The sequence below is a fragment of the Rutidosis leptorrhynchoides genome, chromosome 7 (assembly GCF_046630445.1).
Source record: "Rutidosis leptorrhynchoides isolate AG116_Rl617_1_P2 chromosome 7, CSIRO_AGI_Rlap_v1, whole genome shotgun sequence".
Classification (NCBI taxonomy): Eukaryota; Viridiplantae; Streptophyta; class Magnoliopsida; order Asterales; family Asteraceae; genus Rutidosis; species Rutidosis leptorrhynchoides.
This window is the reverse complement of record NC_092339.1, coordinates 1917030-1932904: the sequence shown is the minus strand read 5'-3', so window position 1 is coordinate 1932904 and position 15875 is coordinate 1917030. Positions and strand designations below refer to the sequence as shown.

The 15875-nt window shown below is 35.2% G+C and overlaps 1 protein-coding gene across 1 annotated transcript in view; it reads left to right on the top strand.

Annotated features, from left to right (window-relative positions):
* LOC139857826 (uncharacterized) overlaps nucleotides 1-15875 on the top strand; it is a 398536-nt gene that overhangs the window by 52285 nt on the left and 330376 nt on the right. The gene's annotated exons all lie outside the window — the stretch shown is intronic.

Below are 15875 nucleotides of genomic sequence, written 5' to 3'. Positions count from 1 at the left end.
ATACTTATATTACTAATAATAATAATAATAATAATAATAATAATAGTACTAAAAATGATACTAATGCAATATTTATGAAAACAGTAATAAATTATATTATTTTCATAATAATTATAAGGGATTATAGCCAAAATGCCCATTCCCAGCAAGTTTCTTGCGCTGGAGCCCAAAAAAAAAAAATTGCCAGGTTGCCCTCGCAAGACGTAAGGTGCCTTGCGAGTTGCCCTCGCAAGGCGCAAGCTTGCGTCCTTGCATCTTGCGAACTTGCGACCTTATCTGATCAGATGTTGGATTTTCAGATAAGATTTAGTAAGATTTCTTAGATTTTTGTCGGATAAGATTTTACCCTATTTATCACAGTCTCATAAAAATTCCATCCTTGTGCAATTCATTGATTAAAGGCACTTTAAGGTACTAATTTAAGCATTTTTCTTCACTAATTATAGTATTTATTATTTGTTTTTATGATGATTATTTTTAATTAGTTTGTTATTTACAGTTAATCTCAGTTAATATCCATGGACAGAAGAGCTAGAGCTTCACACCAACCATCACAAGGAGAGTCATCACAACAAGTTGCTGAAAGACGACGACTATTAGCCGACCGTTCCATTCTTCCTGGTATTAACGTTGTTGCTCAAGGTGGTTTTTCAGCGTACTGGCGGGGAATAGATGCTGGAGCTTTTCTATATCATCAAGTTAATGAGTACTATCCCAGACTTGTTAGGGAATTCTATGCTAACTATGTGTTTGATCCACGTAAATTGAAATGTGTTCACGTGAACATGTTTGGTTATTCCTACGATTGGACGTTGGAGGAGTTTGGTGAGATTCTGGATATTCCAGATGGAGATTTCAAGTTTTTCAGTCTTAGCAAGGATGTGAAAAAGGCCTCGAGGAGGTCAGCTACAGGAAATTCATTCTCAGCTTCTGGGTTTGTTTCGGGACTATGTAAACCTGGTTTTAACATGCCAAACAGTGGTCATGTCATTATCAGGGAGGAAGATATTCAGGACCAGTATCAACAGATGATGAATGTCATCAAGAAGAATGTCATGTTTCGAGATGATGCTGATGTGGATCTATCTGTAACTGAAGTTTTGATTTTGATGTGTTTCATCGAACAAATCCCAATTAATCTGGCATATGTGGTTGCTAATCGGATGGCAGGATTGCCTGCAGCTGGTGGGAGTGGATTGCCCTATGGCATGTTGTTGAACAACTTCTTTGCTGATGAAGACGAGTTGTTGTATCCTTCTGATCGAGAGGTGTTGAATGCTCAGATTATGTATGCTGCTCCAATTTAATTAATCTTGGTTGATCATGTAATAAAGTAGGTTGTAGGGCCTTTTGTACTACTTAGTTTGTGTGTTTGTAGTATGTCATTCTGGTTAATGAAATGGTATTTTAATTTTAGCCTATCTGTTTTATTGGTCATTTTAATTTCAGTACAACTTCAAGGACGACGGGAGTAATTTGGTCAATAACTTTTATAAACTTACACTTAAGCAGTAACAAATAAAAAAAAACTCAAATTTAATTGAGTACCAAAAACTTTTATAGATGGACATATATATTAACAGAAGTTAAACAAATAAAAAAACTCAAACAGCAGCAACAAAAAAATATTAATCATACCATACGCAAAGACGCAAATCAAACCTTGCGACTGGACGCAAGACGCAAAGTTTTTGGACCTTGCGTGCTTACGTCTTTGCGTCTTGTGTTTGTTATTATTAGGTTATAAACCTGATAATAACATTCACTTGACACACACACACTTACCCAGACACAGAGAAGCAAATTATGTGAAACCTAGCCAAACGCAAATATGCAAACCTCCATCATCTTCTCTCTCGTTTTAACAGTAGATCGTAACCACCATCACCACCTGCACTACCACCAGTTCATCCATCGTATTCACCACAACCACCACGTACCAGCACCTACATCACCAACTACGTCACCATCGTCTTCGTCTGCTTCATTTTAACTACGAAAGAAATCAAGAAATTAACCTAATAACAATGGCAAATCTTCAGGTTAGTTCTTCTTTCACTATATATGTTAGTTATATGGGAGTTGTATATCAATTTCATATGTTCATATATAAATGTGAAAATGTGCACACCAACTGTTCGATGAAATGTCTCTATGATAATCATCATGATTTAACCGTATTCTTGCTTTTTTTTTAATAATGGGGTATATTATCTCTTGTTTTGTATAGTTTTTTGGTGAAACAACAATTTGTTGCTGGTCAAAATAACTTGACTGTCCAGGCGCAAGGGTAGTTTTGCGTCCTTGCGTTCCGGTTTATATATGGTCGCCAGACTAAATTTGCGACCTTGCGTACCTGTAGTATAGGACGCAAGACCAATCTTGCGTATTTGCGTATCATATGCTGATGTTGTTATTGTTAATTTTACAGGGGTAGGTTGAAGGTAAACTGACGATGAAGAATAAAATAAGTATTATAGGTGATGTGAAGAAAGTAATGACCGAAAATCAAATAAAAATATTTAAAGAAACGTGTTTTGGTGTATGGTTAGATCTTGAATACATAGGAAATGATCCCGGACTTGTACATGCAATGCTCCAACGTAAAACTGTACGGCCGGAAAGAATTGATGATGATAAGTACCCAGAGGAGCAAGATGACATATGGTTTAGATTCAAGCCTAATTTTTCTATTAGATTTGGTCGCCGTGAATTTTGTCTAGTAACGGGGTTTTTGTTTGGTACCCGTACGGATATGTCACATTACATCCCTAAAAATTATGAAAAGGAGACGGCTCCAATTAGACAACATTTATTTCCGTCCATTAAAGAGAGCACAAACATTTTGATTGGTGATATTGAAAAGAAGCTACTAAAAAGTAGTCGGGTTGGTGTTTCGGACGATGATGTGGTTCGACTAGCAATCATATTAGTTGTAGAGAGAGCTTTTATGGGTAAAAAATCTGCCCATGTGGTGAATAAGAAGTTCTTATATTTAGTTGAAGATTTTTCAAGTGTTAATAAGTACCCATGGGGGTCCCGTATATGGGAACCGACTTACGAAGCGGTTAGTGAAGGGTTTGGTGTTCGGGAAAGCCAATTAGAGAGCGGCAAGGCATACACTTTGGCGGGATTTATGTGGGCATTTAAGGTAACGACATGTTTGATTTCAAATACTTTTATTATTTAAAGATAATATATATATTGATATTGTTAAAACAAATGATTTATAGATTTGGATCCTCGAGGCTTACCGTCGTACCATTAAATCCTTTGCTACAAAAACGGACAAGAATGGAGTACCGAGGGCTCTTTTTTGGAAGCGTACAACAGCGGAGACTTTTGGAATCTCTGATTACATTAAACTCTTAGATATTCAGGTCAGTTGCATTTAATATTTGGAATTACCATTGATTGGTAATTGACTGTTGAAACAGAGAGGAAATGGCAAGGACGCAAGACCATTCCTGCGTCCTTGGGTCTTTCTTAAGCTTGGATGCAAGGTTGTACTTGCAGATTTGCGTACGTGCTACATTGGAGACGCAAAGCTTTGTTTGCGTCCTTGCGTCTGTTTGACCAGAAAAGTTCCAAGTATTTTTTATTATCTTGTGTATAAAGTCATGTTTGATTATGCAGGATGATTGTCCCGAGAACAAGAAACCTCTACGTGGTCTCTTCCCCACTGATACAGAGAAGGAGTGTCAATGGTGGATTGATAGTGACGCGTTATTTCTTGGAACTTTAGTTGAACAGGAGATCCAGCAAGAAGAAACCCCAATAATTCCAGAAACTGTAGAGCAGACACAGACACAGACACCAACACATCAAAATACCGAGGTACAAGAATTACATCGTGTGGTAGCATTGTTGACCGAGCGCGTAGACAAAAGTGAAAAAGAATTTAAAGAGCAGTTGGACAAAGTTGAAAATGAATTAAGTGAATGTAAAAGGAAATTGTCGGAATACGAAGAAAACCCTTTTCCAGAGCAAGAGTATCCGGTATATTAAAGTTGAAGTAATTATTTTTATTTTTTGCATTTGAATATTTGTTCTCATCTGAATTTATATAATTTATGTTTTTTATTTGTTATTTGCTTAGGACGATACGTATTATGAGAAATCTTTCTCTGACAATGAGATTGTCAACCCTTCTCCGATGAAAATACGACGTGAAATTAGAGAAAGACAGCCCACGCGTGCATTAAGGTCCCCGTTTACTTCACCTGGATATAGAAAACCAATTGAGAAGGTAAATTGCTACATTATAATATTATAATTGTGTTTTTTTGTAAAAAAAATCATAAATATTTGTTGTTCTTGCTTCACTGATGTGGACGCAAGGTTAATCTTGCGACCTTGCGCTTAGTGGACGCAAAGTTAGTCTTGCGTCCTTGCGCTATATGGATGCAAGGTTATTATTGCGTCCTTGCGTCTGTGTTTTTTACTAACCAGATTTCCTGTTTTGTACAGTTGTCCAGACATGTCATTGAGAAAGTGGAAAACATGAATGTGGTTAACCTTGATACAGATGAGCAATTTGTTGATGAGCAAATGGTTGATCAGAAAGCTGTTGATAGACAACCTGATGCTATGGTAGTTGATAACGTTGCACCTGTTGAAACAGAAGGACCAAAGAATGTAAGTGGTAAGGATGTGAAGGTGTGTTTTAAGAGAAAAAGGAAGGAAAAGGACTGGGCTACTGAAGAAGAAATCTGGGCCATGATCGACAGACTTATCAATGATCAAGGTTGTCTTAAACCACCACCCACTGGAGCATGGAGAGATCAGAGAAAGCATGCACCCCCTGCAAAAGATCCCACGACAATTATACAGAGCAAACAAGAGATCTGTTGCATGTTCATCTTTCAAAATGATCAGTTCATTTACCTTAGTACGGAGTTTTGGATTCGCTTGCTGGGATTAGGAAAGGCAGGATATTTGGAGAACTTGGTGAGTGATCTCCTTAATGTTTTGTTTATGACATGAATTAATTTGTGTTAATATCGTAACCTGTCTTCTTAATTTGTATCCCATTGATGGCTGGGCTACATTTCTTTTAAGATATCGTCAGAGATTTCTCCCCAGAGCAAGCCAGATGTTTAACACTCCTGAGTTTCCACATGAGGTGGTTAAAGCAAGTTCTCGATGGACAATTATGCCATCTGGATTCCTGGCTCAGCTTGCAAACTTTAAAGAATTTTGGGGATTAAGTCAGAAGGAGAAGGAGGAGAGGTTAAAGCAAAAGGAGGAGAAGTTGAAGCAGGTCAAGGCCAAAGATCCTAATTTCAAAGATAATGAAGGAATCACTGTCTTTAGGAAACCAAATTACACGTATATAATTGCTCTTGGGGATGGTAGTGATGAAATGTATCCAGCTTGGTCTTCATGTGATCAGGTAAACATTCTAATTATCAATCTGGTGTTGTTTATAATTAGTAAGCAAAATGGTAGTGATGTATTTTGTATACTGGAACAGGCGCAAGGTACATATTGCGACCTTGCGTCTGCAAATGTACTTGGACGCAAGGTTAGTCTTGCGACCTTGCGTCTAGTAATGTGCTTGGACGCAAGGTAAGTCTTGCGTCCTTGCGTCTTCGTATAATTTGGACGCAAGGTTCTTTTTGCGTCCTTGCGTATGGATGGTTTTCTGACTAAACATTCTTTCTGTTTCAGATCTTAATCCCAGTACACTTTAGACAACCAGAACATTTCTTGCTGCTATCATTAAAGTTAGAAGAAATGAAAGTTTATGTGTACGACAGTTTACCCGGTCTTGCAAGTGAACAGCTACAACATGTTGTCACAATGTTGTGTGAAAACTTGCCCGTCTACTTGCACGAGATTGACTACTATAACAAGATGCCAGAATCACAGCTTGAAGATTACTACCAAAACAATGAGAGTATGGAGTTGATGATTGAAACTGGGCGTAATGTGCCAGTGCAGGCAGGTGAAACCGGTGACTGTGGTGTTTGGGTGTGCATCCATATGGAGAGACTGGTGTTTGCACAGGAGGGGCTTGATGACATTGGAGATACAAAAAAGGCTGCACAGGAATATAGGAACAGAATGGAAAGGACGTTCTTCCGTGCACGTTTTGATACACTACCGCCACCACCAGAGGAAAAAGATGCGACAAAGGATGCTAAAAAGGCTGCACAGGTTGTATGATTGTACCCTTGTTGATATGTATATGTGTTGTTGAACTTGTTATTTTATGAAATTCTGCTATTTTGAAGGTTGTAATTATATGATACAAGTACTTACTAGCAGGGTTTGGAAGAAAGATGGACTATCTTGCGACCTTGCGTATGTGTTGATTAGGTCGCAAGGTCTATCTTGCGACCTTGCGTATGTGTTAATGAAGTCACAAGGTCTATCTTGCTCCCTTGCGTATGTGTTAATGAAGTCGCACGGTCTATCTTGCGACCTTGCGTACGTGTTAACGAGGTCGCAAGGTCTATCTTGCGACCTTGCGTATCTGTACATGGTTGGACTCAAGGTTTAATGATACCATAGATAAACCAAAATATAGATTATCAAACATAACATAGATAAACTTCAAGAATTTATTACAACCATCGATATGACATAAAAAAATACAATAGGAAAAGAAAATAAACAGAAACTTGGAGATTGGTTTACTAATTATCGCTCGCTAGATTGCACGTTGCATAAAACTGAGACTGATAAGCATGAAACGCTTCTTTGTCAGTGAGTTTCTCCTTACCCTTTTTCGACTTTGAAGTTGAGGCCGATGTTTTTACTACCCTTTTCGTGGTTGGTTCACCAGTTCGATCAACTGAAGATTTGCACGTATCCCTACCATGACCTGGTTCTTTGCAACGAGTACATGTTCTTACTGTTTTTTCAGTGTCTTCACCCGTTGACGGATGACGTTTTGTTGATTTTGGGCGTCCGGGAGCTCTTTTCGGCTTAATGGGAGGGTTTACAATTGGTAGGACGTTGGGCCCCGGATCCGACCATTCAGACCGATGGGGCAAAGGATGGATGTGTTCCATATACGCACTTATATATGTTTCTGTCGTGAACCAATGAGATACAAATTGAGTAACATCAGCTACTGCAAACAGTCATGCTGCTGCAATAACATGTCCGCAAGGTATGCCTGATCCCTGCCACTGCCCACATGAACAAACTTTATCTGCTAGATTAACAAGGCCATTTTTTCGTCCATCGCGCACTTCTGCTAGATTATTTGTCGATGGAATTGCTTGCAATCTTCTTGACTTTTTCATCCTCTTAGCTAGTTTATGTTCAGCATATGGAGTAACAGTTGAAGTAAGACTAACCGATTTGTTGCGATGTTTGAAATACCAATCTTGTACCGAAGCGCGAAAAATTCCAATAACATGCAAACAGGTAGTTTTCGAGCATGTACGGATAGCGCATTAACAGACTCTATGAAATGTCCCGTTCATATTGATTATAAACATTCCATATTAATTGATTTCGTCGCGAGGTTTTGACCTCTATATGAGACGTTTTTCAAAGACTGCATTCATTTTTTAAAACAAGCATAACCTTTATTTTATCGATAAAGGTTTAAAAAGCATTACGTAGATTATCAAATAATGATAATCTAAAATATACTGTTTACACACGACCATTACATAATGGTTTACAATAAGAATATATTACATCAAAAATAAGTTTATTGAATGCAGTTTTTACACAATATCATACAAGCATGGACTCCAAATCTTGTCCTTATTTTAGTATGCAACAGCGGAAGCTCTTAATAATCACCTGAGAATAAACATGCTTAAAATGTCAACAAAATTGTTGGTGAGTTATAGGTTTAACCTATATATTTATCAAATCGCAATAATAGACCACAAGATTTCATATTTCAATATACATCCCATACATAGAGATAAAAATCATTCATATGGTGAACACCTGGTAACCGACATTAACAAGATGCATATAAGAATATCCCCTATCATTCCGAGAAATCCTTCGGACATGATATAAACGAATTCGAAGTACTAAAGCATCCGGTACTTTGGATGAGGTTCGTTAGGCCCAATAGATCTATCTTTAGGATTCGCGTCAATTAGTAGATCGGTTTACTAATTCTTAGGTTACCAAGCAAAAGGGGCATATTCGGCTTCGATCATTCAACCATATAATGTAGTTTCATTTACTTGTGTCTATTTCGTAAAACATTTATAAAACTGCATGTATTCTCATCCCAAAATATTAGATTTTAAAAGTGGGACTATAACTCACTTTCACAAATTTTTACTTCGTCGGGAAGTAAGACTTGGCCACTGGTCGATTCACGAACCTATACAAATATGTACATATATATCAAAGTATGCTCAAAATATATTTACAACATTTTTTAATACGTTATAATGTTTTAAGCTTATTAAGTCAACTGTCCTCGTTAATAACCTACAACTAATTGTCCATAGTTAGATGTACAGAAATAAATATAAATTATCTTGGATCAATCCACGACCCAGTGTATACAAGCCTCAGGCTAGATCACAACTCAAATTATATATATTATTTTGGAATCAACCTCAACCCTGTATAGCTAACTCCAACATTACTGCATATAGAGTGTCTATGGTTGTTCCAAAATATATTATATGGGTAGTGATATTTCCAAATGTGTTTTTGATAGATCCACTTAATTTTACATCTATACCCTTAAATGATGTTCTCTACAAATTTTATGTTGAAAGTTATTTGAGGGTAATCTGGGAAGATACCACCAAATATGTGTGGATCTATAAAAAAACAATTTGGAAATATCATCACCCATATTATATAGATGGGTCGATATGATATGTCAAAACATTGTATACGTGTCTATGGTATCCCAAGATTACATAATATATATTAGAATACATGAATAATACAATATAAGTTTGTTAAGTTATGATTTGTATAGATTTGTTACAATATTTCCCGTAGCTACAACAATCAAAAAATATCCAATTTTATTTTACCCATAACTTCTTCGTTTTAAATCCGTTTTGAGTGAATCAAACTGCTATGGTTTCATATTGAACTCTATTTTATGAATCTATACATAAAAAGTATAGGTTTATAGTCGGAAATATAAGTTACAAGTCGTTTTTGTAAGAGGTAGTCATTTCAGTCGAAAGAACGACGTCTTGATGACCATTTTGAAAAACATACTTCCACTTTGAGTTTAACCATGATTTTTGGATATAGTTTCATGTTCATAAGAAAAATTATTTTCCCAGAAGAATAACTTTTAAATCAAATTTTATCATAGTTTCTAATTATCAAACCCAAAACAGCCCGCGGTGTTACTACGACGGCGTATGTCCGGTTTTACGGTGTTTTTCGTGTTTCCAGGTTTTAAATCATTAAGTTAGCATATCATATAGATATAGAACATGTGTTTAGTTGATTTTAAAAGTCAATTTAGAAGGATTAACTTTATTTACGAACAAGTTTAGAATTAACTAAACTATGTTCTAGTGATTACAAGTTTAAATCTTCGAATAAGATAGTTTTATATGTATGAATCGAATGATGTTATGAACATCATTACTACCTTAAGTTTAGTAGGTAAACCTACTGAAAGTGACAAGAAATGATCTAGCTTCAAAGGATCTTGGATGGCTTGAAAGTTCTTGAAGTAGGATCATGACACAAAAACAAGTTCAAGTAAGATTTTTACTCGAATTAAGATAATTTATAGTTATAGAAATTGAATCAAAGTTTGAATATGATTATTACCTTGAATAAGAAAGATAACCTACTGTAAATAACAAAGATTTCTTGATCTTATATGATTACTTGAAATGGATTAGAAAGCTTGGATGTAAACTAGTAAACTTGAAAGGATTTTCGAAGTGTTCTTGAAGTGTTCTTCCTAAGATGATTATAGCTTGATTCTTGAAGTAATTTTTGATGAAGATGATGATTAGATACTGGAAAAATTCATTCATAAGTGTGTGTGTGTGTGTGTGTGTGTGTGTGTGTGTGTGTGTGTGTTGAGAGAGAATTAGAAAGAGAATTGGAAGTGAAATGGAGTGAATGATGAGTGGTAAGTGGTGAGTGGTGAGTGGGGTTAAAAGGAGTTCTAGTTAGTTGACGAGTTCATGGTAGAAGTTAAAATTGATTAGTCATACATGACATAATCAAGAGTGGAATCCCATGCTAGTTCCTATTGGTATATACCTACAGTAAGTACGTCTAGAAGCTGTGTATAATACGGGTATGAATACGACTAGAATTCTTGATGAAAAAAGAATGGGAATGTAACTGTACCCATTTTCGTTAAGTATTAGTGTTTTGATATATGTCTTGAAGTCTTCCAAAAGTATATTAATACATCTAAATACACTACATGTATATACAATTTAACTGAGTCGTTAAGTCATCGTTAGTCGTTACATGTAAGTGTTGTTTTGAAACCTTTAAGTTAACAATCTCATTTAATGTTGTTAACCCATTGTTTATTATATCTAATGAGATATTAAATTATTATCTTATCATGATATTATGATATATTAATATATCTTAATATGATATATATACATTTAAATGTCGTTACAACGATAATCGTTACATATATGTCTCGTTTCGAAATCCTTAAGTTAGTAGTCTTGTTTTTATGTATATAACTCATTGTTAATATACTTATGGAGATACTCACTTATCATAATCTCATGTTAACTATATGTATATCCATATATTTATCGTCATGTCGTTTTTACAAGTTTTAACGTTCGTGAATCGCCGGTCAACTTGGGTGGTCAATTGTCTACATGAAACTCATTTCAAATAATCAACTCTTAACAAGTTTGATTGCTTAACATGTTGGAAACATTTAATCATGTAAAAATCAATTTCATTTAATATATATAAACATGAAAAAGTTCGGGTCACTACAGTACCTACCAGTTAAATAAATTTCGTCCCGAAATTTTAAGCAGTTGGAGGTGTTGTCGTATCTTCTGGAAATAAGTGCGGGTATTTATTCTTCATCTGATCTTCTTGTTCCCAGGTGAACTCGGGTCCTCTACGAGAATTCCATCGAACCTTAATAATTGGTATCTTGTTTTGCTTAAGTCTTTTAACCTCACAATCCATTATTTCGACGGGTTCCTCGATGAATTGAAGTTTTTCGTTGATTTGAATTTCGTCTAACGGAATAGTGAGATCTTATTTAGAAAAACATTTCTTCAAATTCGAGACGTGGAAAGTGTTATGTACAGTCACGAGTTGTTGAGGTAACTCAAGTCGGTAAGCTACTGGTCCGACACGATCAATAATCTTGAATGGTCCAATATACCTTGGATTTAATTTCCCTCGTTTACCAAATCGAACACCGCCTTTCCAAGGTGCAACCTTAAGCATGACCATCTCTCCAATTTCAAATTCTATATCTTTTCTTTTAATGTCGGCGTAGCTCTTTTGTCAACTTTGGCGTTGTTGAATTTGGATAATCTTCTCGGTAGTTTCTTGTATTATATCCGGACCCGTAATCTGTCTATCCCCCACTTCACTCCAACAAATTGGAGACCTGCACTTTCTACCATAAAGTGCTTCAAACGGTGCCATCTTAATGCTTGAATGGTAGCTGTTGTTGTAGGAAAATTCTGCTAACGGTAGATGTCGATCCCAACTGTTTCCGAAATCAATAACAAATGCTCGTAGCATGTCTTCAAGCATTTGTATCGTCCTTTCACTCTGCCCATCAGTTTGTGGATGATAGGCAGTACTCATGTCTAGACGAGTTCCTAATGCTTGCTGTAATGTCTGCCAGAATCTTGAAATAAACTTGCCATCCCTATCAGAGATAATAGAGATTGGTATTCCATGTCTGGAGACGACTTCCTTCAAATACAGTCGTGCTAACTTCTCCATCTTGTCATCTTCTCTTATTGGCAGGAAGTGTGCTGATTTGGTGAGACGATCAACTATTACTCAAATAGTATCAAAACCACTTGCAGTCCTTGGCAATTTAGTGATGAAATCCATGGTAATGTTTTCCCATTTCCATTCCGGGATTTTGGGTTGTTGAAGTAGACCTGATGGTTTCTGATGCTCAGCTTTGACCTTAGAACACGTCAAACATTCTCCTACGTATTTAGTAACGTCGGCTTTCATACCTGGCCACCAAAAATGCTTCTTCTGATCCTTGTACATCTTCCCCGTTCCAGGATGTATTGAGTATCTAGTTTTATGAGCTTCTCTAAGTACCATTTATCTCATAACTCGAAATTTTGGTACCCAAATTCTTTCAGCCCTATACCGGGTTACGTCTTCCCGAATATTAAGATGTTTCTCCGATCCTTTGGGTATTTCATCCTTTAAGTTTCCCTCTTTTAAAACTCCTTGTTGCGCCTCATTTATTTGAGTAGTAAGGTTAGTGTGAATCATTATATTCATAGATTTTACACGAATGTTTTTAGTAAGTCCGGTTCGTCCACAGTGAATCTTTTAAACAAAGCTTAACGCTATATTAGTTTTAATTTATAAAAATACAAATATATATATAAGTAATATTATTATTATAAAAGGGGTTTTTACCGTTTAATGACCGGTTTGTCGATTTTAAAACTTAGTCGTAGTTAAAACCTAATGTAAAATATTAAAAATAAATATAACTTAATTTAAAGCGTAAAGTAAATAACGATAATGAAATTGCGATAAATAAAAGTGCGATAAAATAAAATTGCGATAGTTAAAAAGTACGATAATTAAAAGTGCAATTAAATACAATAACAATAAATAAAAGTGCGATAATTAGAAGTGCAATTAAATATGAAAATAAAGGAATTATGCTTATTTAAACTTCCGTAATCATGATGTTTGACGTGTTGATTTTTAGTTTATGCCCATGGGTTAATTGTCCTTTGTCCTGGATTATTTAATATGTCCGTCTGGTTTTTGTCCATAACAGTCCATCAGTCATAAATATAAAGTGCGAGTGTCCTCGTCAAATTATCCTTATACCCGAAGTCAAATATTCCAACTAATTGGGGACTTAAACTGTAACAAGGTTTTAATACTTTGTTTAATAATTACACCAGGTTATCGACTGCGTGTAACCCAAGGTTTTAATACTTTGTTAACAATTACGCCAAGTGTCCTTGTACATAATTTCACCCCTGTTTTAATAATTCCATAGACTATTAATCCATTCCCGTGTCCGATTAAATGAACGATTATTCGTACATATAAATACCCCGCCCATCGTGTCCGATCGAGTGTATATGGTCATTTATAGGGACGTCCAATTGTAAATCTTTTATATTAAAATTAACAAACTATCATTTAGTTAAACAAATATAAAGTCCATTAATAGCCCATAGTCTAATTTCCACAAGTGTCGTTCTTTTGTCCAAACCCCAATTATGGTACAAAGCCCAATTACCCAATTTTAATATTTTTAGCCCAACATAATGATTACTTCGGATTAAATAAGCATAATAATAACTTAGCTACGAGACATTAAATTAAAAAGGTTGAACATAACTTACAATGATTAAAAATAGCGTAGCGTTACACGGACAGAATTTCGACTTACACCCTTACAACATTCGCTAACATACCCTTATTATTAGAATTAAAATTAAAATTAAAAATTAAAATTATAATATATATATATATATATATATATATATATATATATATATATATATATATATATATATATATATATATATATATATATATATATATATATATATATATATATAATACGTTTGATAGAGAGAAAGAAAGATGGATATATGGTGCACCAAAGCTCGATTTTTATAGGCCTGTGAACTAGAAAAGGGCCTCATGCGATCGCATTAGTTTTGCCCTTCAGGCTCATGCGATCACATGGCCAGCTGGGGAGGCTCAAAAGTCTACAAAAACGTGGGCTGCTTATTTATTTATTATATAATATAATATATATAATTAAATTTAATTATATATATATTATATTATATTCTTGTACTCCGTTGACTTGTAATTTTTAGTCCGTTGCGTCGAGCGTTGAGAGTTGACTTTAGTCCCGGTTCCGGATTTTCGAACGTCCTTGCGTATAATTTAATATCTTGTACTTTGCGTTTTGAATCTTGTACTCTTGTAATTTCAAGACGTTTCTTATCAATAATTGGAACCTCTTTGATTGTATTTTGTACTTTTGAGCTTTTTGGTCGTTTGCGTCTTTAATTCGTCGAATCTGTCTTTTGTCTTCACTTTTTATTTTTTAAACGAATATCACTTGTAAATAGAACAATTGCAACTAAAAGCTTGTCTTTCTTGAGGAATAATGCTATGAAATATATGTTCGTTTTTAACATTATCAAATATTCCCACACTTGAGCATTGCTTGTCATCAAGCAATATAGTCTTGAAATATTAGAATCACTTCTTTATTCTTCACACTTTGTACATCAGTGATTTCTATACGACGGTATAAACAATGATAGTAACGATGTGGTTTACAGTCCCACATGACTATAAAATTTAGATCCATTAAGGAAATTGGATCTTTATGAAAACATTTGATCTTTTTGAAAATTCAATCTAGTTTTTACCCTAGATAAGTTTTTCGGAATAACGCTTCACCGGTGTTTGCAAATTCTTTTTGTGGGTTTGGTGGGTTTCAGATTTGAAAATTTTAGCTCAAAACTTGCGTTTTTGTGTCACCCACTTGCTAACCTTGTATTAGGAAAGCACACATCCAGTATACTTGCTCCGTATATTACTTTTCGATAAACTACCGTCCGGTTGTAAAGGAAAGCGTTGAACAAGCAACTGTTAAGGCAATGTCCCCTGACATGCTTTTAATTATGGTCTATAACGTGTCGGATGCAATTACTATCCTTTGTAGGAGCAATAGTAAAGCTCACCCTTATTATTTTCCGATCTGGCACAAGGTCCTGTCTTTGACCATGCAATGCAACCACCGTTCTTACGATTGACACCCAATTTGGTTCAGGTGACCTAATGAATTCTAGGTGAATTCCTAGGATTTTACGTTCAATGGTAATGAACGCATTGAAAATGGGTTTTCAGAAAACAAATCGGTTTTAATTTGATCAAAATATTTTCTCGTTCAAGCTCGAGTTTAGATATCATTGAATTCCATGAGTTTGTAGTTCTCAATCTTTAAGGTCAATCTCAAGGATTGAGTAATATCAGGCTTAAATGCTGATTTTTGATCTTTAAGGAGATTATCCTTTCTGGGGGTCTGATTCATTAGTCTTATCAAGCTAATTTGCACGGCGCCCTCCCCATTTTACGAGACAGATCATCTCATGGTTAGGATAAGTCTGACCACTTGGCGACCCTGTTTGATGCTGAGGTCCGTGGATTTGCTGCTGATTTTAGAGATGACTTTTCTAGATTTTTCGTCAACCTACAGCTGGTCTGGACGACAACTTCTTGACCTAAATCAAGAAGCGCGTGTCTTTTTCGGAAGACTTTACTTCCTTTAAATGATGGAATTGATTCATCGTGTAGATCCATCTTTCTTTCAAATATATTACAGTAAATCGGGTAAAACTGATTAGATTAGTCCAAAACAAAAGTATCTTCAATTATTTGTTACAGAAATATGTGACATATGTTTAAAATTACTTGGTGAATTTTCCCACACTTGGCTTTTATTTTTCCTTTTTGTTCTCCTCTATTCCATTTTAAATGAATTTTAACATTTTAGTTTGTTTCTCAATTTATGTCCTTTCCAAGGTAACAATAATTTCGGTGTTAACACCTAGTTTTATCGTTCATAAATATGTATAAACATGATTTTGAGTTCATTTAATTGAAAATTTTGAAAATTTTTACTAGAATTGAGTAGTCAGTATATAAGACTAGGGCTGTTCTTTATTATCAGAGAGCACTAGATTCTA